This window comes from Bombyx mandarina, chromosome 02, assembly GCF_030267445.1.
Source record: "Bombyx mandarina strain Sakado chromosome 02, ASM3026744v2".
NCBI classification, from domain to species: Eukaryota; Metazoa; Arthropoda; class Insecta; order Lepidoptera; family Bombycidae; genus Bombyx; species Bombyx mandarina.
The window spans coordinates 743,205-770,892 of record NC_143209.1 but is presented as its reverse complement, the minus strand read 5'-3'; the positions used below and the strand labels follow the sequence as shown (position 1 = coordinate 770,892).

General features: G+C 40.0%; 1 protein-coding gene across 3 annotated transcripts in view; it reads left to right on the top strand.

Moving 5' to 3' along the window:
* Positions 1–2,246: 2,246 nt before the first annotated feature.
* Positions 2,247–27,688, top strand: part of LOC114252497 (uncharacterized) — a 79,322-nt gene continuing 53,880 nt past the window's right edge. Inside the window, exons 1-2 of one of the 3 annotated variants that reach the window (XM_028186969.2) lie at positions 2,247–2,402; positions 23,844–24,133. The gene's annotated coding sequence lies outside the window, so the exon portion shown is untranslated. Of the gene's footprint in view, positions 2,403–2,566; positions 2,592–23,843; positions 24,134–27,688 lie in introns of those variants that run through there. The other 2 variants (XM_028186970.2, XM_089732781.1) reach the window with 2 other exon arrangements.

Sequence of the window (27,688 nt, the reverse complement as noted above, 5' to 3'; positions counted from 1 at the left end):
CGATGGGTCCGACCGGTCACCTTTCTTGGGGATAGGGTGGACGTGGGCGGTCTTCCATGAAGACGGAACCCTGTTAGCGCAATAAGAGAGGCGATACAGACGCGTTAGCGCAGGCGTCAGCTCAGGGGCGCACGTTTTCAGAACCACTGCAGGGATGCCGTCTGGCCCACTCGACTTATGGACGTCCAGGAGTCGGAGTTCCCGCCTGACTGCACACTGTGTAAAGCAGATCTCCGGCAGGGAACTATCACACCGGGGGATGTTCGGTGGTGTGGCACCCCCGTCGTCCACAGTCGAGTTCGAGGCGAAGAGTTTGACCAGAAGGTCAGCCTTCTCTTTCGCACTATGGGCCAGACTGTCATCGAACTTGCGCAGTGGTGGGAGACTAGACCTGCAAAAGTTTCCTTCTGCGGCTTTGGCGAGCGACCAAAAAGCACGGCTCCCAGAGGGATAGCTCTTTAGTCGCTCGCTAACTCTAGCAACGTGCTCCGACTTCGCCCTGGCAATAACCTTCTTGTAGGACCTGGAAGCGGCGTTATATTTCCGCCTTTCCTCTGAGATGTTAGGGTCCTGACGCCTCCTGGCATTATCCCATGCCACGTATGCGGACCGCTTGAGGTGTGCAGCATCCCTGCTGGCATTGTTATACCAGGGTCTGCTGCGACCCCCAACGGGCACTTTAGAGGAGGGAATAAACAATTCCATCCCCTGGAGCACCACGTCTTTAAGACGGTCCGCACAGACGTCAGGATCAGCAGACGAAAAGCAGAACCGCCCCCATGGGTAGGATGCGTAAAATTCACGCAATCCATCCCAATCTGCTGACAAATACTGCTAAACTTTTCGATACCTGGTCGTCGTTCGACGACTAGAACGAGAGAGTGGTGTGGCAGCACGGATAAGGCAGTGATCAGACGATCCAAGCGGAGCGTCGACCACCACACTGTATCCGGCTGAATCGGTGGTCAGCAGAAGGTCCAACAGAGAAGGCTCGTGCCCCTCAATATCTGGGACACGGGTGGGCTGTGTCACAAGCTGGGAGAGGCCGTAGGCCAGGGCGAAATCGTAGGCAGCCCGACCCGGGAGGTCAGTGGTTCTGGACCCCAACCACTCTTGGTGGTGGGCGTTAAAGTCTCCAAGAACCACCACCTCCGCAGATGGGTACTGCTCAAGCACGCGGTTAGTCCCCTCTTGCACATGCTCTATCAGAGCTGAACCTGCATCACTGCTCTGGGACCTGTACAGGCACGCGTAGACTCGGGTACAACCCCCATGGTCTACGCGCAGCCACAAGAGGGACAGGTCCCGTTGTTCACCCGCGTGTTTGCCACCCTTACTTTTCTCCCTCGGTGCACAATATACTATTTGTTTCCATCTCAATCATAATAATAATGTTTGACTTAATAACCACCGACCTGATTTTCACAGTAAGTTTCCAGAGAACTTTTTTGGCGGCTTTGGAATGAGCTCCCCCCCACGGTATTTCACGAGCACTATGACATGTCCTTCTTCAAACGAGGCTTGTGGAGATTACTTACCGTTAGGCAGCGGTTTTGCTCTGCCCCTGGCACTGTTGAAGCCCATGGGCGACGGTAATCACTCACCATCAGATAGGCCGTATGGTCGTCTGCCTATAAGAGCAATAAAAAAAAGTGTGTGTGTACAAGTCACACACGGTAGAAGTAAAAGAAACTTATAAAAAATAAAAATAATCGTAAGGGTCAACCACTCCGCAGTGCAATGGAGCAGCCTCACCTTGGGGAACCGCCTGCATGATTACGGTATCTATGCCAGGTAAGTTTGATTTAGCAAGAGAAATACGAGAACGTCTATCAACGGCGTAACATCTCGTCAACGCGATTCAGGAATTGTTGAATTTACGTGCAGCGACATCTGTTGATAACAAACTAAATAGAAATAAAAGTATCTCAGGGCACTCTGAGAGCCACGACAGGCTTCCACGGAAGTCAAAAACACACTGAACTAGTCGGGGACGCGAGACCGTGTGGAGCGCTTCGTGATTTGTCGGCGCCGCTCGGAGCCGCTTCGGCAAGCCAATCGCGGCACCCTTATTTTTTCGTTTCGTTTCATTTCGTTTCATTGTGTTTGAAATCACATCACAATGATTCTCAAGAAGTTTCACTTCAATAAAATAAAATAACAACATTATCCGCAAAAAAAATTGCTTATTAGTCGCAAAAAAAATTATCTCCAATCTAAACCTAACCTTTATGATTGCGTCTACGCTGACTCGAAAAGCGAACGGTTCAGTCCGCGAGAGCCTTCACGACGATCGGCCGTGGCTCTGTTACATAAAAAAAAATATATATATAAAGAAAAACCTCAAAGAGACCTCACACGCGAGTGCACCGACGGAAAACCAGGAAAATAATTCGGAAAAAGTGAGTTGATCCGTGCAACGCGTTCTTAATTTTGACAAGTGACGTTAATGACAGTTATGTTTTTTTTTTTAATTAACGAGGCACAGGTCGCCACCTCGTTATGCGTTGTTACGTAACTTTTTTGTGTACTTTTTTTAGTAAGCGCTGACTGCACTTTGAGCAGGAGAACCTGTTTGAGTTTGAATTGAGGTTACAGTATGATTGTTATTACGAAACTACGGATTTGTCAATAATTGTGTTCGTGAACATTTTGTTAATACTAAAGCGTTCATTATTTTAAAAAAACTTATCGTAAGGCTATACCAGATTACCCAATCTATAGATCACTATTATGAAAATCTCCGGCAGCTGACAGTTGGTTATTGACGATGCTATTGACAAGAACAAAAGTTTCTTCGGCCGGAGTAAGCCAATAAAACGCTGAGTTTTAGAAATTCAACGCGTGCTAGAAATCGAAATGAAAGCCAATATGGATTGGTAGTTATTACCTGTCGTTTTTCCCACGAAGCCCGGAGAATAGGGTAACCAATAATTTGTACGTTAATTGGCTTAAATAATGTCTACATGTCTACATTACTTGTCGTCAGCTACGTGCGAATAACTCAATGTTTGTTTAGCTGGAGAAAAACTTAATCTCATTGTCGATGGATGGATTTTGGAAACCCACCCTACTTCGTGGCAGCAATAGGCAGGATATTGGTACTACCCGTTCAGGTTATCTGTGCTGATAGCCTTGAGAGGCTATTTCAGCTTCGCCCTAACGTGTAAGTGAGCTCACGGGGCTCAAACCTGATGACGTTGCTAACACGTCCTAGCAAGATCAGTGCTTCGCAGATTCTACCACAGCATCGGAAACGCGACCCACTAAGATCCGGCGAGAAACTCAGTGGGCTGTGTCTGTGGGTTAATTCGCTCGTCGAGCCCTTCGTCGCAAGCGACGGGTTCGACGAGGACGAGTGACCGGTGCTTGTGGTGCCTAAAAGCACCGTTAATGGATCGGGAGGATCCGTAATGACGTGTTTTGGGTTAACAATACCACCGCTAATAACGCACTAAAACTTGCGAGTTAAAATATTATTGAAAAATACAAGGTTAGCATGTTTTTCCGTCATGTGCTATTATTTACTATCAACAAAAATAATTGAAATAGGCAAAATACTATTTCCATTTAAAAATATATATAAATATTGCGGTTTTTGTAGTTAAATTCATTTAAGTCTACTCTTTGATCCTACCTCAGTATTTACAGAGAAATCATTATTTGTATGATTCTAGGGATGCAACAAAAAAAAACAATAATTAATTATTAAGTATAAAAAATTCGTTATTTATTGTAAGTTTGATTTCAAACAAAGCTTTCGGGGCCTTCAACCAATACGTTTATATTCTGGGAAAAGCGTCAAAAGCTTCAATCAATTGTCAAAAGTATGCTATTAAGATTTACCTAACCATGCTTTAGTTCTTACAAAGAACACCTCGCAACCTTGACGCTCGTGGTATAAAAATTTCCTAATTTAGTTTAAGTTTGATTTTAAATATAGCTTTCGAGGGATTGAATACTAACCCAAAAACGTTTATATTTTTTGAAAATTGTCAAAAGCTTCAACTAATTGTAAAAGAAAAAACTCTATTAAACTTTACCTAAATATCCTCTATTTACACAAAAAATCTGGCAACCCTAGCGAACGTGCTAATGTGAATTCCACTATTATCCCAACGATAGTAGACGATTATGAGAACTTAGACTTATTATCTCAAAATCGCCTTAAAAGCATTAGAGACCACAACATAAGGCTTGATACCACCATCTCGTTTTTACCATCGCACCGCCCGCCACCGGAGTAGAGTTCATCCATACTACCTGGAGCCGCTACGGTCATCCATAGTGCGCTTCCAGAGATCTTTTTTACCACGTACCATCCGGCTATGGAATGAGCTCCCCTCCACAGTGTTTTCCGAGCGCCATGACATGTCCTTCTTTAAAAGAGGCTTGCGGAGAGTACTTAACGGTAGGCATCGGCTTGGCTCTGCCCCTGGCATTGCTGAAGTCCATGGGCGACGGTAACCACTTACCATCAGGTGGGCCGTATGCTCTATAAAAGCGTATTTTGTTAGTTTTTTTTAAACTATTATTTAATTTCCATGTTTTAATTGAATTTAAATTTTTTAAATTTTTTTTTTATATTGAATTGTCATCGGTCTTTAATAAGTATTCCAAATTTCGAGTTAATCCGACGTTTTGAAAGGGGTCAAAATCATGTTCAAAGATTCCGTTACAAACATACATACGTCTGAAGCTAATAAAAGCGTATCAAAAACTAGCAGACCTCTCCGGCTCCGCTCGGGTCTCTATCAAAAATTTCAACGATATTTGACGTTGTTTTATTTTTTTAAATACAGGGTGGCCCATAAGTCCTTTGATATGAAAAAAAATTTATTAAAATAAAACTAATTACATTATGAATTAAATTTTTATTTACATAAAAAGCTTAAAGAACGGGAATTATTTTTTGAAAATAACATCTCCTAAATGTAATCCGTTGCGATCACGGCACTCTTGCAAACGACGTCTAAAATTGTCGATGACTGCGCGGCACGTCACTGCTGAAATGCTTGTCATTTCTCTGCGGATGTTTTCTTTTAGGGCCTCAATTGACCGCGGGTTTGTGTCGTATACTTTAGCCTTAAGGTAGCCCCACAAAAAAAAATCCATCGGGGTCAGATCTGGACTACGTGGAGGCCAGGAAATGTCTCCTCTCTTAGAGATAACTTTGCCAGGAAAAAGTTGACGGATAACGGGCATAGCAGTGTTAGAGGTGTGAGAAGTGGCGCCATCCTGTTGAAACCACGTCCTGGCATTAAAGCCTGAAAAGTTTTGCAATTCTGGTATGAAAAACTCTTCGATCATAGCCACATATCGCTCCGACGTAACAGTAACTGCGCGCCCTCTGCCATCCTCAAAGAAGTAAGGCCCTAGGATACCATGGGCTGACATAGCGGCCCAAACAGTCACTTTCGGACTATGTAAGGGCTTCTGATGCTTAAGTTTTGGATTGATGGGGCTCCAATAGCGGCAATTTTGTTTACTAACATGCCCGTTAAGATGGAAATGAGCCTCGTCAGAGAACATTATGTTATTGAAGGAAGTAAACCGATTCAACATTTCATTCGCATAATTTTGTCTTTGAATACCGTCAGTTTCCTTTAATTCTTGAACCAACTGAATTTTGTAAGGGTGCATATGTAAATCTTTCTTCAAAATCCGTTGTAACGATGTCCTGGATACGTTTAATGTTCTGGCGCGCTTACGAGTTGACTGTGTCGGATTTTCGCGAATAGACTGTGTCACTGTGTCTATGTTTTGTTCCGTACGTGACGTCCTTGGGCGACCCAACCGCGGTTTATCTAACGTCGAACCGGTCTCCTCGAACTTAGCAACCCAGTTCTTAATCGTTTGAAGAGTTGGAGTGTCGTCAAAGTTGTGTAAACCTTTGTGTTCTCGAAATTTACGCCGCGCAACGGTTGCCGAATTGTCGTTTTTATAAAACTCGCGCACACAAAACGTACGGTCCGCTCCGGTAAAACGCTCCATCGCGACTAAATTCCCAGAAACCGAAGTTACTCCCCCCGCTTCCCCTGCACCGCTCACGCGCGCCCTGTTCGTTTTATTCAAATTTTACTTTTCAAAGGACTTATGGGCCACCCTGTATAAGAACAGTTAGACAGACATATGCTGTCGCGACACTTTTTATAAATAATAATGTGTTCTACAAAATCGTTGTAAATTATTTTATTCTATCATCAATAGTTTTCGCAGGGCACGCGACGTATTTTAGATATTTTTTTTACACCTTGGGTTACATTATTGGAGTTTTAGTAAGGGTCCCTAATTTTTTTCAAAAAAGATTATAGCCTATGTACCCGGGAATGGTGTAGCTTCCAAACAGTGAAAGAATTTTTCAAATCGGTTCAGTAGTTTCGGAGCCTACTCAATACAAGCAAACTAACAAATCTTTCCTCTTTATAATATTAGTATAGACTACTCCACCGAAGCAGTAATTCTGGTGCGAACCGAGCTGACAGAACCCAGATATTAAATAATACTAACGAGTCTGCCCGTGAGCACAATCTAACGCTAAACAATTAGTATCGCTTCGGTACCCCGACAAAATTCGTTTCTACTTTTATTTTTAGAGTTTTTATATAATTAAAAAACTTTATTTTTAAGTGTTTCGTAATTTATTGTTGATGATGCTATTTATTATCGTTTAATTTTTTTAATTTATTTATTTATTACACTTCATGTAAAATTTAGATTGGCGGACTTAATGCCTAAGGCATTCTCTACCAGTCAACCAAAGGTAGTTCAGAGTAAATAGTGGTAGGTGCAATGAAATTTATATTAAGTTACGAATAGATACAAAAAAAAAGTATATATATACATATAAACGGCCGTCTGGTGTAGTGGTAAGTGACATGGACACTACACAAGGGGGTCGCGGGTTCGAATCCCGCCAAGGGGAGATATTTGTATGATAAATATAAATGTCTTTTCCAGGGTTATGGATGTATATTAAATATATGTATGTGTATAATAAAAATCTTACATTTATTTCCGTTATCTGGTACCTGTAACACAAGCTCTTTACGAACTTATCACGGGACCAGTTAACGTGGCGTGATTGTTAGTAAATATTTATTTATTTATTTATTTATATATACAAAATCACATATACATACATATATACACATACATACATATAATAGATTAGACAGTTTTACGCGTGTTCTTTATATTAAATTCGATTCGTTTTGTTTGTTTCTCGTTAGGGTTTTCTTTCTTTTCTTGTCGCGCGCTGGTATGCAGTGATGAATTTACGTCTAGGCCCGTGAGGTCTGGCCCTAGGGCGGCAATTTTTTTTATTGTCAATCTCCTAGATTAAGGAGGCACAGTATACCCCTACCTTACAGAATAGAAATTAAATCTTACAATAAAAGATGAAGATGTCATTGGACATCTGATTCTGTTTATATCACTGTTAAGATTAAAATCAGTCAAAGGAATAGCTCATTGTTCACTGAAACAAATTGTCAAAATTTTATAGACGAAAAAAGTTAAGACAGTCTCCTTTGAAAATGATGTGCTTAGTGCGAGTTTATTAACGTTTCCGATAGCGTATAAGTTAACTCAAATTCGGGTCCACTTCGATAAAGCGGTACGACACGAGAACCCTATCATCGTGGCCGCCGGTAACTACATTCCCGATCCTGCGGACAGAATGGAAAGCAGTCGACGTCGCTCCAAACACGTCATTTCGGATCTTCCCGATCCACTAACGGTGCTTTTAGTTACCTCAAGCACCGGTCATCGTTCTCGTCGAACCCGTCGCTTGCGACGAAGGGCTCGACGAGTAAATTAGCACTCAGACACAGAGCTTCTCGCCGGATCTCCTCAGTGGGTCGCGTTTCCGATCCGGTGGTAGATTCTTCGAAGCACGGCTCTTGCTAGGGTTCGTGTTAGCAACGTCATCAGGTTTGAGCCCCGTGAGCTCACCTACTAGTTAAGGCGACGCTGATATAGCCTCTCAAGGCTATCTATCAGCTTAGGTAGTGTAAAAAAAATCAAATTCGTATGGAGTTTGTAACGTTTGCCTACGTTTGCCGCTAGGGGCGCTGTTCTAACTCCACACAAATATGAGTTAACTTTTACGCTATCGTTAAACGAACGTTAAAAAGCTCGCACTAAACGCTATGTTTTCGTTAAAATTGCCTATTAAACTAAATGCAAGTTGCGTTTAAGTAATCGCCGGTACGCAGCCTTGATAGCGCCCGGCAAACTTTCCACGGAGCCTTGCCCAACTCATTGCGAAGTCTTACGTAATTATTGATAAGTCGCTGACGTTGGTCCAATTCGCGTCACCCTCATACTACCACTGGTACCAATACATTTTTTCCACATTTATCATAACTAGAGAGGTCCCTCAGTAGTCGAAATTCGACTAATTTAATGAAATTATAAGTTTGAACATTATTATGGTTCTATTGTCAAAGGCTATTTAATTATTATTATTATTATTATTAATACTTTATTTCAGTTTTTTTTTTTAAAACCATGACATTTTGTTAGTAGTAATTACTTATATCTATGTTAGTAACTTAAAAAATCTAACACAAAACTATCATTATATACATTTTATACCATTATATATAATTTTTTTTTTCTCCTTCCAAGTGCCTACTGCATAGGCTATTGATCAGCAGTCCCTCGATCTGGCTCGATATGATTCTCAAAAGACTGTTGATCAGCAGTCCCTCGATCTTGCTCGATATGATTCTCAAAAGACTGTTGCCACTGTCACGAACTCGACGCAATAACGATGCACTTCTCTTCCGCATTATTGCAAAGAAGTCATCGGTGTGAGATGTCGCAAACATTGTGGATGCACTACAAAAGCGCGGCAGTGATAACATCATCCTAAATGCATTATTATATTGAACGCGTAGGGCATTGTAAGCTCTCCGCGTGTACGTGGTCCACAGACTACTGGCGTAAAAATTCTGGCAATAAGCTTTAAAAATTGTAAGTTTGACATAGCTATCGCAACCAGTAAATCTGCGGGCCAGCATATTGCATCTTACTATCAACGCCCTACGCTCCCTATCTATATCACAATCATCCGTACCATCCTCTGTTACCCAGTGACCGAGGTACTTGAAGCGCTTGACTTGTGTAAGCTTTGCGCCCGCTAGCCAGATTGGAGGTACGTTCTCGTAAGTTTTGTTCTGCGCTTTGAACACTAGCAGTTCACTCTTCTTGGCATTGTACCTCAGCCCGTGGGACTCAGCATAGTTCTCACAAATTTTTAAAAGTTTCCTGAGTGCACTCATAGATAAATAAATATTAAATAAATAAATATTTACTAACAATCACGCCACGTTAACTGGTCCCGTGATAAGTTCGTAAAGAACTTGTGTTACAGGTACCAGATAACGGAAATAAATGTAAGATTTTTATTATACACATACATATATTTAATATACATCCATAACCCTGGAAAAGACATTTATATTTATCATACAAATATCTTCCCTTGGCGGGATTCGAACCCGCGACCCCCTTGTGTAGTGACCATGTCACTTACCACTACACCAGACGGCCGTTAAATACCGTACCGGCCGTAATAGATGGGCTCAGCAATACCATATCGTCTGCATAACTAATATTGTTAAAAGAAACTCCATCGATCATGCAGCCGACACCCGCACTACTGAGCTCATCGATGAGCTTATTCATGTATATGCTATTAGTATTAATATAGTAGTATTAATATACTTCTAATTATAATCACAGATTTCTTTTTTTTTTTAAGGGATTTCGTGACCTGGTAACTAAGACCTATAAGATCAAGTCTTATTTTAATTTATATTAATCATATTTTTATGAAAAATGATATTATGGAGTGAAATGAAATAAAGATGATTAATTTGAGACATCAATCAACTGGGATGACATTAAATGAAATGAATTGAGATGATATAGGATGAAATATAATCTCAGTAAAATGGTGGTCATTTACTAAGATTGTTTCAGTGGACTTTTTGGAGGATCCCAAGAATCATTACACATATGAAAATGAAAATGAAGGAAATAAATAAAAATAACAATTTTGTTTTTCTTTTAATGTGTCCCCCGTCGGACGGATTTCTTTTTGTTTGTTTTAAGTTTATTTTGTACAAAAGTTTAGGTCTTTTATTTATCGATTGAGGCACTACAAAGTCTGTCGGGTCAGCTAGTTAATCTATATATTAATACGTGAAGCAAAAACTTTGTATCCCTTTTTACGAAAATTGCGCGGACGGAGGAGTATGAAATTTTCCACACTTATAGAGAATATAGAGAAGAAGTTCACAATGCTAATATTTTTTTAAAATAATGCATAAAAGATACATTAAATCAATAAAGAAAACATTACACACACTACATACCATGTATTTGACGCACACACGCATGCATACTAATTATTGTCAAACTTTTGTTCTTGACGTCTGTTATCAAATTGAGAATAGATTAAATATTGTTTGTCTTTGTTAATATTTTTTATAGTGTAGTCTTGGCGAAATTTGTGATTATAGAAGTATAAAATACAATCATAATAGTGTACAAACTTACAATTCCAATTAATTATAGTCGAATTTCGACTACTGCGGGACCTCTAGTAATAATTAACATGCTATCTTAATGATGTACGTAAAAACGACCACCGTGTGTAAATTTGACATTATAAATACTTTAATTCAAGAAAGCTAGTCGCTTCTAGACGGACTGAAATCGAGATTCATAAACTTTAATATACTAAATTAACATATCTAATGAACGTTAATTGCTATGTGTGTTGAAGATCCTAAATATTAATGAAGTCGCCGCGGCCTAAAGGATAAGACGCCCGGGTTCATTTGTACCCAGCGATGCCACTGTGTCGATGTTCGAATCCCGCAGGCGGATGCCAATTTTTCTGACAAAACTAGCGACCTGCCCTCACTTCGCTTCTGGGAATATGTTTTATTATTGACTAGCCGTATTCGCCCGATTCGCTGGGCATTTGAAATTAACATTATTATTTATTGTCATTATTATTAGGGAGTCCAACACTCATATAAATATTAAGCCTATCCAGTAAGTACATGTATTTTCTACATGGATACCAAGTTTCAAGTCAATCGGATGCATGGTTCAGTAGTTATAACGGAACATCAGTAAAACCTACTGTAGATTTGTATATTACTAGCGGCCCGCCCCGGCTTCGCATGGGTAATAGCGCACGCGATGTAAAAAAAAATGTAGTTTTTTACACGTTGGGTTACATTATTGGAGTTTCAGTAAGGATCCCTAGTTTTTTTTAAATGTAATAAATATAGCCTATGTCACCCGGGGATAGCGTAGCTTTCCAACAGTGAAAGAATTTTTCAAATCGGTCCAGTAGTTTCGGAGCCTATTTAATACAAACAAACAAACAAATCTTTCCTCTTTATAATATTAGTATAGATATAGATTTTATTGAATCTCCTTTTAAACAAATCTGATATTTGGTGCCCGCATTCTGTCAATGTTATGTCAAATGCCATTAGAAACTTTAATGTGGATATGTTTTCTTAAAATTTCTAATTTACCGCGCAATTTTCTTAATTTTTTTTTCATCAGTACCTTGTCCTGATAATAATCAACACAACAAAAAATAATTATCCAATTTTTTGCCGGCGTTCTGGAGTTATGGGCATACATATATTAGGCAGATTCATTTTGATATACGTATATAAATACGTACTTAAAGCATCTCCACAAATGTTTTCTGATGTCAACAGGAGCTTAGTGCGAATTTCATTAGAACTAGAGGTCCCGCAGTAGTCGAAATTCGACTATAATTAATTGGAATTGTAAGCTTGTACACTATTATGATTGTATTTTATTCTTCTATAGTCACAAATTTCGCCAAGACTACACTATAAAGATATTAACAAAGACAAACAATATTTAATCTATTCTCAATTTGACAACAGACGTCAAGAATAAAAGTTTGACAATAAATAGTATGCATGCGTGTGTGCGTCAAATACATGGTATGTAGTGTGTGTAATGTATTCTTTATTGATTTAATGTATCTTTTATGCATTATTTTAAAAAAATATTAGCATTGTGCACTTCTTCTCTATACTCTCTATAAGTGTGGAAAATTTCATACTCTTCCGTCCGCGCAATTTTCGTAAAAAGGGATACAAAGTCACGTATTAATATATTTCATTAGAATAATTGGGGATTCTAACATCGACCCAGTCATATAGCTCGATATGAATACACTGTGTTTACCTTGAAATGTTCACGAATGACTTCCACGGTGAAGGAATAACATCGTGTAATAAAAATCAAACCCGCAAACATTATAATTTGCGTAATGACTGGTGGTAGGACGTATTGTGAGTCCGTGCGGGTAGGTACCACCGCCCGATCTGTTTCTGCCGTGAAGCAGTAATGCGTTTCGGTTTGAAGGGGCAGCCGTTGCAGGTATAGACTTGAGACCTTAGAACTCATATTTCAAGGTAGGTGGCGGCATTTACGTTGAAGATGTCTACGGGTACCAGTAAACACTTGACACCAGGTGGGCTGTGAGCTCCTCCAGCTTCTAAGCAATAAAAAAAATCCTTGATACTAAATCCCATTTATCTTTATTATGTGCTGCAATAACTATCGTTTCTACAATTGTCAGGCCATTTTTATTGCCATTGGTATATGCCGTAATGCCACGAATGCTTTTTACAGATTAGCACGTTGACTGAGAGATTATGTGAGGGATTTTTAGCCAGTACGTCTATCCGAAGCAAGATCGGACTTGTTCACGGCATGAGATCCGATAGGCCTCACAAAAGTTTTCGCTTATTATACCCATAGCTATAGAAATATGAACTTGTCGTCTTACGTACTTAGCGGGAACCTTAGACTGGGGCCATCAGTGTGATTAACCGGTCATCGTTCTCGTCGAACCCGTCACTTGCGACGAAGGGCTCGACGAGTAAATTAACCCACAGACACAGCACACTGAGTTTCTCGCCGGTTCTTCTCAGTGGGTCGCGCTTCCGATCCGATGGTAGATTCTGCGAAGCCCGTTCTTTCTAGGGTTCGTGTTAGCAACGTCGTCAGGTTTGAGCCCCGCGAGCTCATCTACTAGTTAAGGTTACGCTGAAATAGCCTCTCAAGGCTCTCTCTCAGCTTAGGTAGGAAAAAAAAAGGTGTGATTAGTGCGATTGAGTTAGTTAGAACAGCGCCCCTAGTGGCAAACGAATGGCAACTGTTTCAATTCCACACAAATTTGTGTTAACTTTTACGCTATCGAGAACGTTTAAAACGCATCAAACACACTGGGAATAGCCGCATGTGGGGTTTTTTAGCCTGCATAACGCAGCCATCGCGTTAAGATTAGACTACAAGAGTCCGTTTCGCGTGTACGAGTATATTTGTGATTCCGCGAGCGTGACGCTTGCTTTGGATTTGCGCAACGAATAGAAAGTGAACAAGCACGCTTGTTTAATGAAGATCAAACGAATCAACTAGAGTATCGTACGTACAATGAAACGAAAACATTTGTATATTTAACTGAATAAGGATCCAGACCCTTCTTATTTATAGGTATAAAAACGGGCAGATTAAACAGTTAGCGTCATTTATTTGTTTGTTCGTGAAAACATTTCCTGATTTTTCGTTCATATGTCTGAACCGTCTGTTTTGAAAGTGGTGTAAGTCCATTTTCTTTTGTTTCGAGAAAATTAAAGGTTACTACTATATTTGTTGATTTAAAAATACAGGCAAATCATACGAGGTCTGGCATTGTTTCTATTGTTTTATCAAAATTTAATTTGTTTATATGAATTAGTTTTTGGCTAATTAGACAACGATAACACATATTTATGTGCTGTAAATGGACTTACACCACTTTTAAAATTAGACAATTGTAAAAACTAGATGTCCCGCAGTAGTCGAAATTCGACTATAATTAATTGGAATTGTAAGTTTGTACACTGTTATGATTGTATTTTATACTTCTATAATCACAAATTTCGCCAAGACTACACTATAAAAAATATTAACAAAGACAAACAATATTTAATCTCAATTTGACAACAGACGTCAAGAACAAAAGTTTGACAATAAATAGTACGCATGCGTGTGTGCGTCAAATACATGGTATGTAGTGTGTGTAATGTTTTCTTTATTGATTTAATGTATATGACGGCGTTAACGATATTTATGTTATATAGCACGTGCAATAGGAGTGACTCACACAAGCCAGGTGCGCCGGCCGTGTCGTTCCACTCGTAAACAACAGCTGCAACAGAAGTGACTCATAAGCCAGCTGCGCCGGCTAGTATAAAAAGGCGGAACGTGCCTTGAAATGAACATTCGTTCGACTGCGTTTGCCCGGTGCACTTACTATATCGTTGTTACGTTGTGTGATTCAGTGACTGTTGTACGTACTGGTTAAAGTTGGACAAGTGTTAAAGTGAATTGTCAAGTTAACATATTGTTGATTAAATCAGAAACCAAACGTGACTTCGTTTTACTTGGTGTTCAACAAGATAATATCTACCCTCAAGCTTACATCAGAAGTGAGATCAGGACTCTACTCTCACTGGCGTGACGTGTTTGAACATGTTCGAAGTACAGCAAAAAAAACATGATGCAGATCAGAATACTAGTAGTGGTACGCCACAAGAGCGTGAATGCAGCATACGTAAGTCGTGTAATAACGTCTCTGTTACCTCGATGGAAGATCTGAGCCACGAAGAAATCGTCACATCTTACGTTCTGGCTCATGTTGCCCAGTTTGACTGTCGACTTCATCACATGGCATTTACTAACGGAAATACAACACGTAACAAGCTATTGCAAGAAATTAAGGCAAGTGCAAATCTCAAGTGAAACTTCGATCGCAATAATGGATCTGTCATGACGAGTGGGTAGTTCCGACACGAATCGTTTTTAAGCCAATGACTACTGCTAGAGTTACATGGCACTAGTACAGTAAACCAGGACATGAGACTGTGAATTGTCGCTGAAATTTTAGAATCTACTCGATTCAATACCAATAACACTACACGTTCGATGACTTCGGGCTCCAGCAAGCAAGCAAGCAAACAAGAAAGCAAGCAAGTTTCCGTGGGGAAGAAAAATTGACACATCTGAAGTCGTCGTGACCTGTAAGATAAGACGTCTGGTGCGTTCGTGTCTGGCGATGCGGCGGTGTTCGGGTTCCGCTGGCGGATGCAAGTTTTTCCGGTGAAGTGCGTGCTTGTGCGTGCTTGACAAGTGTTCGCGGTTGGCTTCCTCAGTGTGGGAGTAACATTGTGTAAGAGAGGTGGAACCCGTAAAATTGTAGTTTGCGTGGTGGCTGGTAAGATTTGTTGCGGTAAGAAGTTTGCATGGTGGTAAAATGTCTTGTGAGTCTGCACAGGTAGCCGGAGGTGAGACTTCCGCGGTCGCGGCCCACCCAGTCCGCGAGAACCGGGCAAATCGCCTCGACGGTACGGAGGCCGGCCGACGGGTCCGCCAAACGACGAGACCACGCCTCCAGCACGGACTGCCGATATTGGAGCCCCCGCGCTCCGGCTGCACTTGCGCTAGGGCGCGCCGCCTCGTAGGAGACTGTGAGCAAAACCTGAACAACCTCCTCATCCGTGGGCGCCCGGCTCTCGCCTGCAAATCAGCTGTTACGTGTGCGGTGATGCGAGTCATGTAGCTTCTGGGTGTTCCATGCGCTACAAGAAGAAAAACGACACTGCTCCAGGTGCTGTGGCAGATGCAACCAGAGACGTCAACGTGTGTTCCAGAGCTTCAGTGTGTTACAGATAAGTGGTTTTGGCTTCCCCTTTATGTTCCATTGAGGGTCAGAATGTAGTCTTATAAAACAAAGCCATAGTAATTTATTCAATGATAAGAGGTTTCATGAACAAGTCACTCTTTGATCTGAAAGTAACTCGGACCAATCATGGCAAGAGCAGTTAGGGGATATTCAACTCGCCCTTAATAGTACACGTTGTCAAGTAACAGGGTTTACTCCAATAGAATAGATGTTTACCGTTCAGGGTAGTTCACTTGAAATATCTAAAGTTTCAACAGAGTGATAATCCCTTGGTTTAGTCGAGGCAAAGCTAAAGTCAAACTTTTTTCCGCTGGGGATTTTGTTTTCATAAGTTGACCGAAAATGTAAAGGTCCCTTCAACATTACTGCAGTTTTGGAAAACGATAGGTATGAATTGAGACATGTAAATAGTTCTAATAGAGTGTACAAATTTCCCCATGAAAACTTACGTGAAATACCTCGAGGCCCGTCAGGCCTACTAGAAATTTCTGAAAATTATAGTGACGATGACGTGACGGCGTACACAGATGGGTTAATTAATCTTGTTCATGAAACTGATCTTAATGATGACGACTCTATCACTGACAATAGAAGCGAAATTTTTGTCCGCAAATAGCGATACAGCAAACATAGTCTGTGGGTAGTGATACAATGTCTGTAAGCTCAGGCACCTCAGGTGCAGGTGTTGGAAATATAGAAAACGATGGTCGGTCTCGCACTATTTCTGAAGAAATTCCGTATAAATGTTCTGGTTTAAGAAATGTTTTAACAAACGCTACCGTACACGCAGATTAAAAAAAAAAAAAAAAGAGAATTGTATGTGGCTAGAGAGATGTTAATCCGGACTAGCAAAAAAAAAGAGAGAAAAAAAAGAAAAAAAAAAAGTGTGAAGTCATTGAAGGGTCTGTCCGGTCCAATGGCTTGGCTATAGGGATTTTCATCCGGACTAGCCACAACAATTAGCTACAGGGATTGCGATCCGGTCTAGCATTATCCGGTCCAGTTCGAAAAACTGAAGGGATAACAATTCCGATTTTAGTGAAAAGGGACATACTTACATTCCTGAAGAGTTTTAAATGAACTGGCCCAGGTATGTAAGCAGTCAGTATTTATAGCCAGTATAGGATTTTCTGAAGAATTATGCGAACCGAACCGTACTAGATTGTTAATATCATAGACCACGTTTTAAGTTGCATCCGTTAATGTCAGGATGAACGAACACGTTTGTTGTTCACAGACATACCATAAGAATGCGCGCACGAGGACGAGCGCACGTCAGTATGGCCGTGACGGCGTTAACGATATTTATGTTATATAGCACGTGCAATAGGAGTGACTCACACAAGCCAGGTGCGCCGGCCGTGTCGTTCCACTCGTAAACAACAGCTGCAACAGAAGTGACTCATAAGCCAGCTGCGCCGGCTAGTATAAAAAGGCGGAACGTGCCTTGAAATGAACATTCGTTCGACTGCGTTTGCCCGGTGCACTTACTATATCGTTGTTACGTTGTGTGATTCAGTGACTGTTGTACGTACTGGTTAAAGTTGGACAAGTGTTAAAGTGAATTGTCAAGTTAACATATTGTTGATTAAATCAGAAACCAAACGTGACTTCGTTTTACTTGGTGTTCAACAAGATAATATCTACCCTCAAGCTTACATATATTTTAAGCATTATTTAAAAAAAATATTAGCATTGTGCACTTCTTCTCTGTATTCTCTATAAGTGTGGAAAATTTCATACTCCTCCGTCCGCGCAATTTTCGTAAAAAGGGATACAAAGTTTTTGCTTCACGTATTAATATATAGATAAGGATTCAGACACTTCTTGTTTATAGGTATAAAAACGGGCAAATAAAACAGTAACAGCGTAATTTTTTGTTTGTTCGTGAAAACATTTCCTGATTTTAATAAGCTAATCTTTCAAGTTCTTCCAATTTTCTACGACAACAACTCGACCAGATAAGATCGATAACAAAAAAAATCTGTTTCATGTATTGAACCAGATATTTTGTTAAAGTAATGTTGACTGATTCAATCAAAACCTTTACTATCATAGCACCTTCAGTGGCGCCAATTTTTTTGCCTGCCTATCTGCTAATAGTCTCGGGGAGCTATTCTGACTTCGCCTTGAGGACGTGCTTGCAAATACGGCGGTAATGCCCGTAAGGTGCGTAACTCATTACAAATCACGACTAGATAGCGTTTTAATGTAAAAACGAACCATAAATTGACCAATCGCGTGCAATCACACACTTTTACCCGCCAATCGGAGCGTGACCGCGAAGAAAACTTCATACTTGTCGTTTGACGTGAGAAAGTGCATTCGGGGACCACTTACGCACTACTCGGCTTATCTGCTTGATTGGTTTCGAGAAGGCAGGCCCGTCTCTCAGCCAACTTCGTGCTAAGTGATTACAGAGCAGGATATTGAAGTTGTGTGTTTACACGCATTTCAATTAGATAGTATCTCTACATTATTCCATAAGTCTGGAACTTTGTTTTCCAATATGAGGCCCACGCCTCAAAAATGGGTAATTTGATAATCAAAGGGGGAAATCGCACGAAATTAATATAGAAAATCTGTAATAAAATTATTTTGAATTTGAATTTCACTTTTTTATCATATGTTTTGAAATACTACTTACTGTGTTCTGGTAACAATTTCATAGTGATTTCTTCCTAAAGCCTATCATTTATGTTTTTTAAGTGTACAACAAAATTTTTTAATGTTAAAAATTATATATGGGGGCATAAAAATTTTAGAAATGTTACAGTAGGACATGGCACAAAAAAGTTTGGGAAACACTGTTCTAAGCTATTCAGGCCCTCAAAACACTTAGTGAATAACTTGCTAAGTGAAACGAATTCATAAACGACATAGCTAACTTATTTAATGTAATACTGCAATTTGAAATTATTAAAAAAAAAAGATTAATGCAAATGGCGGTATGTTTTCGTCTGACCACATTTCGTCTTTTTGCGTTAAAAGTGTACAATTTCCAAAAATATTCGTAATTGAGTTAATATGCGGAATCATTTGGTATCACCAGTATTTTTCTCATAAATACTGTCAAAAGAGCGTAGTTTAATTTAGTTTTTTTTTTAGTTTACCTATGTTTTGACCACTATTAACTAAATTAATACATAATTTTATTTTACTTTATAAGACAGATAATGTAACTGGTAAAAACTAAAAAATAATTGTTGTAATGATGATTAATATTAAAAATATCATACGTTAAGCCTTTACAACACTCTCCTGTAAAATTTAGTAAGTTTTGAGATTAAACAGTATTAGTGCGAGAAGACGATTTAAGCTTAATATAGTTAGTATCTATAATATATACGTGAAGCAAAAACTTTGTATCCCTTTTTACGAAAATCGCGCGGACGGAGGAGTATGAAATTTTCCACACTTATAGCGAATATAGAGAAGAAGTGCACGATGCTAATATTTTTTTTAATTATGCATAAAAGATACATTAAATCAATAAAAAAAACATTATACACACTACCATGTGTTTGACACACACACGCACATATACTCATTTGCTTATTGTTAAAGTCTGTGATCAAATTGACAATAGTTAATGTTTGTCTCTGGTGTAGCCTTGCCGAAATTTGTAATTATAGAAGTCTTTGACAATAGAACCTTAATAATGTTCAAACTTATAATTTCAATTAATTATAGTCTAATTTCGACTACTTAGCGACCACTAACATTAGGAGATTGATATTATAAGACAGTTCCACCGATTAACCAGGGTCTTGTAGCCTTAAATAGCCGGATATGCGATCATCGAGCCTCAGAGCAAAACAATTCCCCCAGCTTCGCACGAAAATTGAAGCAACTAAATGTCATTCAACCTACGCTTTCTAGCCGACAGAACTGTACCGCGATTTGCGAGTGCGTTATTTAAGTCTGACCAGTGTCGTTGAGCTGGTTCAGCCGCCGGTGACCGGTCTGGGTGATACGGTCGCTAAGTCCATGAAGGCAGTGGTGGATTTACACTAGGGGCTAGTCGGGGCAAGTGCCTAGGGCGGCAAAAAAATTTAAAAAGTAAACATTTTTTTTAGTCTTATCAAGATTTCTCAATATAATTAATTGATTCTATTCATTAATAATTTTCTGTTTATTTGATAATTTAACAAATTCAATTAATCCATTATATGTGAATTATAATCTCGGTACTTTTGGTAAAAATTAATAATCAAAATGATTTAATCAATTTATTTCCTTAGACATTTAAAATATAAAATATAATCTATTTTTCCATTTTCTGAAATTAAAGAAGTTTAATTAGTTTTTTTTTATGTATATTGTTTTTTATGTTATGTTTTTTGAATATATGTATAACAATTATGATAAAATTTCTGCAATAAATTAGTTAAAATCAATATTTTGAAAAATAAAATATATTAACTATAAGTTTAGGTAAAATTCCAGTATTGGGGCGGCTTTTTTTCCGGTGCCCAGGAGCGGCATTAAGTCTAAATCCGGCTCTGCATGTAGGGGTTTTTGGACAGCACCGAAACCAGCGCTGACCGTGATGTCTCTTGATTCGCTCCAGACACGCGTGGTACTTTAAGACAATGGACGATTATTTTGGTTTCCGTAAATCGGCGAGGTTTATGTGTTACCTCAAATTCATAATGCCTTAAATACTACTAGATGATGACCGGTTTTTTTATTTAATAATGATAACGCCATCTTGTTGTGTCTTTAAAGCGGTTAGTTGCCCTTAATTGAGAAAAATAGTATTATAGGTCCACCTTACCCACCTGGTTTTAAGTGATTACCGGAGCCCATAGACATCTACTACATAAATGCCGCCACCCACCTTGAAATACGAGTTTTATCCACCTTCTCCAAGAACCTGATCCTGAGTCACGGAGACATCCCAACGCCTTAATTCATCACCAAATCCCCGCCATCATAAAAGAGTGATCAACAATTAATAAATTATATAATTAATGACATATATCCGCAGCGCTCTGAGATATTATATTAATTCTGTCACTTTCTAAGCTGATTTATGCTGTCAATTATTACGTAACGGACATCTCTCGCCGTCATGTTTCACAGTATTGTTTGAAAAGTTAATTGGCCATGTCATAAACAATGTCGGCGGCCGTGAAACAAAAACTACTTTTTTTTTTGTATGTGTGGACGAGCTCACAGCCCACCTGGTGTTAAGTGGTTACTGGAGCCCATAGACATCTACAACGTAAATGCGCCACCCACCTCGAGATATAAGTTCTAAGGTCGAACCGAAACGCATTACTGCTTCACGGCGGAAATAGGCGGGGTGGTGGTACCTACCCGTGCGGACTCCCAAGAGGCCCTACCACCAGTGCCTACCTACTTCTTCTTTTTTAGTTTTTGACTCCAGCACGGTTTGTGCATTAGCCAGCGTCAAGTAATAAGATTGTTATAATTCGCCGTTTTAATTATTTACAGTTTATGAATAATAATAAAAAAACGAAGCAAACTTAATCAACTGGAATGAAATTAAATGAGAGATGATATGGGATGTAATCTCAGTAAAATGGTGGTCGTTTACTGAGACTTTTTCAGTGGACTTTTTGGAGGATCCCGAGGAGTTACGTCCAGCGGCTTTATTACATTTTCTCACATTTGTGCACTTTCACAGTTATTAAACAGTTAATAAACCACCGTTATTACACATTTAAACCCGAAGAAACACTAAATACACACAATAAAACAAATCACAGAACTCCACTCCTCGCGTTCCCGCCAAAAAGTCCCATTTTGGCGGGCTTTCCGTGCTTCCATAGATTATACCCCATCTCTGGCGTCAGTAAGCATTAACAATTTGCCAAGCACATACCTCGCTAAAAAATTAAAAAATTTAAGCTTTTCAATTGTATTTTTTTTATTGCTTACATGGTTGGACGAGCTCACAGCACACCTGGTGTTAAGTGGTTACTGGAGCCCATATACATCTACGACGTAAGTGCGCCACCCACCTTGAGATATAAGTTCTAAGGTCTCAAGTATAGTTACAACGGCTGCCCCAGCCTTCAACCCGAAACGCATTACTGCTTTACGGCCGAAAATAGGCAGGGTGGTGGTAGCTACCCGCGCGGACTCACAAGAGGTCCTACAACCAGTGAATGGTATTGGAAACCGCAAAATAAAAATAACACAGATTACCCAGTAAATATTTTTTACTTAGTAATAATCACTAAGTTCCACATTTCCTTGCACAATTCGAACCCGTTCATGCCTAACCTATTAATTAATTTACTTAATTATATCTATTTCCTTCCTTAATAATGTTTGTAAGGAAATCTGTGCGTCACGAAACGCACGAACATTTGTTATAGTAATTAGAAATAGTTCGATTTTTCGCTTTTCAAGCTCAGTAACATAACGTCGGATGTAGTTGTTTCTCATACAGTTATTTTTCACTCTCTTGTATTTAGACTAGTACTAGTGGTCCCGCAGTAGGCAGCGGCTTGGCTCTGCTCCTGGCATTGCTGAAGTCCATGGGCGACGGTAACCACTTACCATCAGGTGGGCCGTACGCTCGTCTGCCTACAAAGGCAATAAAAAAAAAAAGTCGGAATTCGGCTATAATTAATTGAAATTATAAGTTTCAACATTATTATGGTCCTGTTGTTACATATTTCGCCAAGACTACACTATAGGCCGTCTGTTGTAGTGGCAAGTGACACGGTCACTACACAAGGGGGTCGCGGGTTCGAATCCCGCCAAGGGAAGATATTTGTATGAGAAATATAAATGTCTTTTCCAGGGCTATGGATGTATATTTAATATTAAATATAATATCTATGAGTATAATAAAAATCTTACATTTCGTTATCTGGTACCTGTAACACAAGTTCTTTACGAACTTATCACGGGACCAGTTAACGTGGCGTGATTGTTAGTAAATATAAAAATATATAATAGACAAATACTCGTAATATTAAAGATAAACAATACTAACCTATTCTCAATTTGACTACAGACTTTAAGCAATAACAAAAGTTTGACAATAAACAAAGAGTATATGTGTGTGTCAAATACATGGTATGTAGTGTGTGTAATGTTTTCTTTATTGATTTAATGTATCTTTAATGCATTATTTAAAAAAAAGTTAGCATTGTGCACTTCTTCTATATATCTATACTAATATTATAAAGAGGAAAGATTTGTTTGTTTGTTTGTTTCGAATAGGCTCCGAAACTACTGGACCGATTTGAAAAATTCTTTTTCTATTAGAAGCCGACATTGTCCCTGATGAACATAGGCTACTTTTTTTTTTTTTTTTTTGGTTTCATGTGTGTTTTAATGTTTCCGAAGCGAAGCGAGGGCGGGTCGCTAGTTCTCTATAAGTGTGGAAAATTTCATACTCCTCCGTCCGCGCAATTTTCGTAAAAAGGGATACAAAGTTTTTGCTTCACGTAAGAATATATAGACTATAGATAAAACAATTGAAGATGACTCATTAAAGAAAAAATTGCAAGCATAGATTTTTAAATTAAAACCAATTTTTTCGTGCGATAATTGATTTGTAATGGACATTATGAAGACTATAATAATATAGCACTGGTTATTTAAGTCTCAGTGTTCAGAATGGTGGCATCTACAATACAGCCAGTAATTATTACTCATAGAATTTTTGAGTTTTTACTGAATTACCGGACATCATGCTTTAATCGAAGAAGTCTTTGGTAAATTCCAAAATTATTTACTAAGTTCATAGCCAGTTCACCGGATACGAATAAACCGGGCGTCTCATCCGTCAGGCCATGGACGACTCCGCGCTGTTAACCCCGCACTACGTATGAACTAAATTCTAGAAGTTTCTAATAGACGCAATTTTTTTTGAAATTTTTTTTTATTGCTTAGTTGGGTGGACGAGCTCACAGCCCACCTGGTTGTTAAGTGGTTACTGGAGCCCATAGACATCTACAACGTAAATGTGCCACCCACCTTGAGATATAAAGTTCTAAGGTCTCATTTTGTTTTGCATAAAACTAAAAACATCTATTTGTTTCAGGTATAAGAAAAACCAATTGGCGTTTGAGAAATAAATGAAAAATATCCATCGCAAAGAGAGGGGTGTCGCCCAAAATCTCCGGGAATTCTTTCGAGAGTTTATTTATTTGTATTTAAAATTCGCTCTGTACGCCATCATTGTTTATATAACATTCTCATATTATATTTATTATTTCGGGTGAATCTTTTGTGGCGGGAAGGCGTTTGTCTGTGTTATGTTGTGACTTTGTTACGAAGACATTAGTGAACAGAAGGCGCTCTGAAGAATATTCTGGACTAACCTTACTACTGGTGAGTTTTGAGTGGAATTAAAAAACAAAAAAGATGTGCGGTGTCGTGGGACACCGGATAGAAACGAAGTTCCTTATTATAAAAATATTAATTTTATGTTCTATTCGAGGTATAAAGAAAATAAAACTGGAGGTTTCGCAACAACCCACGGTCATTCGGTAACGTGCGAACTTATTGTGGTACACTTCATTCACGGTTGTTTGCATAAGAGTTAGTGTATTGCGCAAACGAACGCTCTGAGATCGTGGTCAATGAATGATAAAAAAATGTGTTATTTTTTGTACGTTATTACAAAGCTAAGTTGTACACTGTGTGTATTACTAATAAAAATCTTACGTTACGGACGCTTTTTCCCGGTTAGGTTAGGTTAGGTTAGGTCGTTCCCCCGGGCGGCCTGGTAGGGCCGCCGTACCGCGGAGACCGACGTCGTTGGTCGTCGACTATCGCCCCGACAAACCGTCGGTCGGGCGTCCTCGGGGTGGCGCCGCGTGTCTGGTTGTAGTGTTGACCGCGGAAACCCCCCTACTCTGACCGGGTTCTGACCCCGGACGGAAATCGGACTTCGGGTGTAAGAGTGCAGGGGAGTCGTTTAGTGGGTGGGCCCTAAAATCCTTGGGCCCGCGATTTGCTCTCAACACCTGCAGATCGTTGAGTCTCACATACCCCGCGCGCCCCTTATGCGCGGGGACCTCGTAGGAGGTTCGGCCCCCGGCCCGGAAAAAAAAAAGTTTGGTCGTTCCAAAAAAAAAAAACATTACAACATAGATATTATTTGACGTCATTCTATAGTTTTAGTGTTTCGTGGAAACCCGATTAGAGTTAAGCTCATCACAAAAACAATTTTAGCTTTTCATGTATAGATTTTAACGGGAAAATTTGTACTAATATTTTGATAGGTACTAACTTTTGCTACTGCAGTACCGTGAACAATACTACCCAACCTTTTTTTTTCGGCAGAATTTCCTAAAATAAATACGCAATTTAAATAAAATGTAAATACTATTCATAATTATTTAGGAGATCGTAATACGGATTTATTTTATTTTATTTTTTTATAGCTAGGTTGTTGGACGAGCTCACAGGCCACCTGGTGTTAAGTAGTTAGAACATCTACAATGTAAATGCGCCACCCACCCTGAGATATAAGTTCTAAGTTCTCAGTATAGTTACAACGGTTGTCCCGCCCTTAAAACCGAAATGGTGGTGGTACCTACCCGCGCGGACTTACAAGAGGTCCTACCACCAGCTCACCAGCTCTACTAAAACATACGTTAAAAACTAAAAGAAGACAAAGTTAGGCAACCCAAGCGCTTAATAACAGCAATCGACATGATTACTTCAGTGCGCCGCGTAGGACTCCGGTGACCTACATAGCAGTAAGCGTGTTAACACCACACCACATCACCAGCCCACAGTCGTCCACTGCCGGACATAGGCCTCTCCAAATCCACACCACTGAGCCCGGTCTTTAGCTCTCCTCAGAAGATTCGATTCAGGAGGAAGAAAGCAGACTGTCTTGGTGACAAGTCTATCAATCCATCACTCCAGTTCCAATTTCGCCAAGCTACTGATAGCTGAGCTAATACTGGCTCTACATCACCTTGCTTATTTATTGGATTTTTTTCTTTTATTACATAGCATATTAGGAGGACGAGCTCACAGCCCGCCTGGCGTTAAGTGGTTACTGGAGCCCATAGACACCTGCTACGTCTTTAGCTCTTCTCATTCACTTCTTACTGGCCACCGTTCGGAGGTCATCGCACCACCTAGCCAGGCTACGTTACGTAACGTTACGTCCCACGTTACGTTTTCCGCTGCACGGTCTCCGCTCGAGAACCGGTCTACTCCAGTGATCGTCAATTCAACGGCATATATGGCCAGCCCCCTGGCATATATGACCAGCCCGTTGGAGTGTTAAGCGAAATTTAAAAAGAGCTCTCGTGAATTTACTAAGGCCCTGTTGCTGTCCATGGACGGATTATCGTTAGCTAATCTAAGCCGTGTGCTGTTAAACATTCGAAAGCAACATTAATCTAATATAACGTAGTAGTGTTAGAACCAGTCGTACTAATAAGTATTCTCTTACAGCAGCGACATCCTCAAATCTGATATCACCATGGATATGTCCAGTAGTCCAGTCATTATAGGGGGTTGACTTCGGAAAATCGACATACCTTCTTACTAGTGGTAGGACTTCTTGTGAGCCCGCGCGGATAGGTACCACCGCCCTGCCTATTTCTGCCGTGAAGCAGTAATGCGTTTCGGTTTGAAGGGTGGGGCAGCCGTTGTAACTATACTTGAGACCTTAAAACTTATATCTTAAGGTGGGTGGCGCATTTACGTCGTAGATGTCTATGGGCTCCAGTAACCACTTAACACCTGGTGGGCTGTGAGCTCGTCCACCTACCTAGCAATAAAAAAATAAAAACTTGTATTTTGGCATCCTAAAACTATTCTCTTAACTCGCATATAATTGGATGGTCGCAAGTTTTAAAATCAGAGGTCAAAGGTCCAAGTTTTTACGTGGTAATATACTGGGTAGGTATGTCGATTTTCCAAGATATTCACTTAATTTTACCAAAAATGTCTGGACTATGATCGTGTCATTGCAAAGTTGTTTGAGCCCATTTAAGATCAGGGTTGATTAGCTAATAAACAGATGCAACGTTTGACTGTTGACTTATGATTTCGTGAGCCGATTGTTGACCGGTCGTAACGTCTTGGCCTAGATACGGCTTACGCAAAGACTCGTAACCGCTTCGCGCTTGTCAATTCGTTACGGGCTAGACAGCGACATTTGAAAAGACGTGTGACTTTTAAAAACGGGTGTTTCTAACAAATTCGTCTAAATCAATAATGTATCTTCTTTTTTTATTTATTGCTTAGATGGGTAGACGAGCTCACAGCCCACCTGGTGTTAAGTGGTTACTGGAGCCCAAATATATCTACGACGTAAATGCGCCACCCACCTTGAGATATAAGTTCTTAGGTCTCAAGTATAGTTACAACGGCTGCCCCACCCTTCAAACCGAAACGCGTTACTGCTTCACGGCAGAAATAGGCAGGTCGGAGGTACCTACCCGTGCGGACTCACAAGAGGTCGTACCACCTACCACCAGTCTTCTCCTTGTTGAACTGGGTTTAGTACTTCCATGGTTCAATAGCGTCACTGAAATTGTAGGTGTTGAACTGCAACTGCTTTTCGAACTGGATTGAAGTTACTGAAGTGACTGCTCCGTCTCAGAATCAGCTCAGTTTCTCGTTGGTTCTTCTCAGCGGGTCACGATTCCGATCCGGTAGTAGGCGCGTTCGCGAAGCAGCTGCCCTTAAGTAGTTAGGTCGCCTATGGAGGCGCTCGAGTAGCTGTTAGCAAATCCCACCTCTCCTGGCTGGGCCCGTGCTCACCCACGTGCCCAGGTGAAACTGGAAAGGCCTACGGGCTACCAGCAATCCTTCCTTCATAAAAAGGCAGGTTATTGGTACTTATGGACCTACAGCTCTTGTTTCCATCACGATATGATATTCAGAAAACGCCTCGCACATACTCCATAGAAG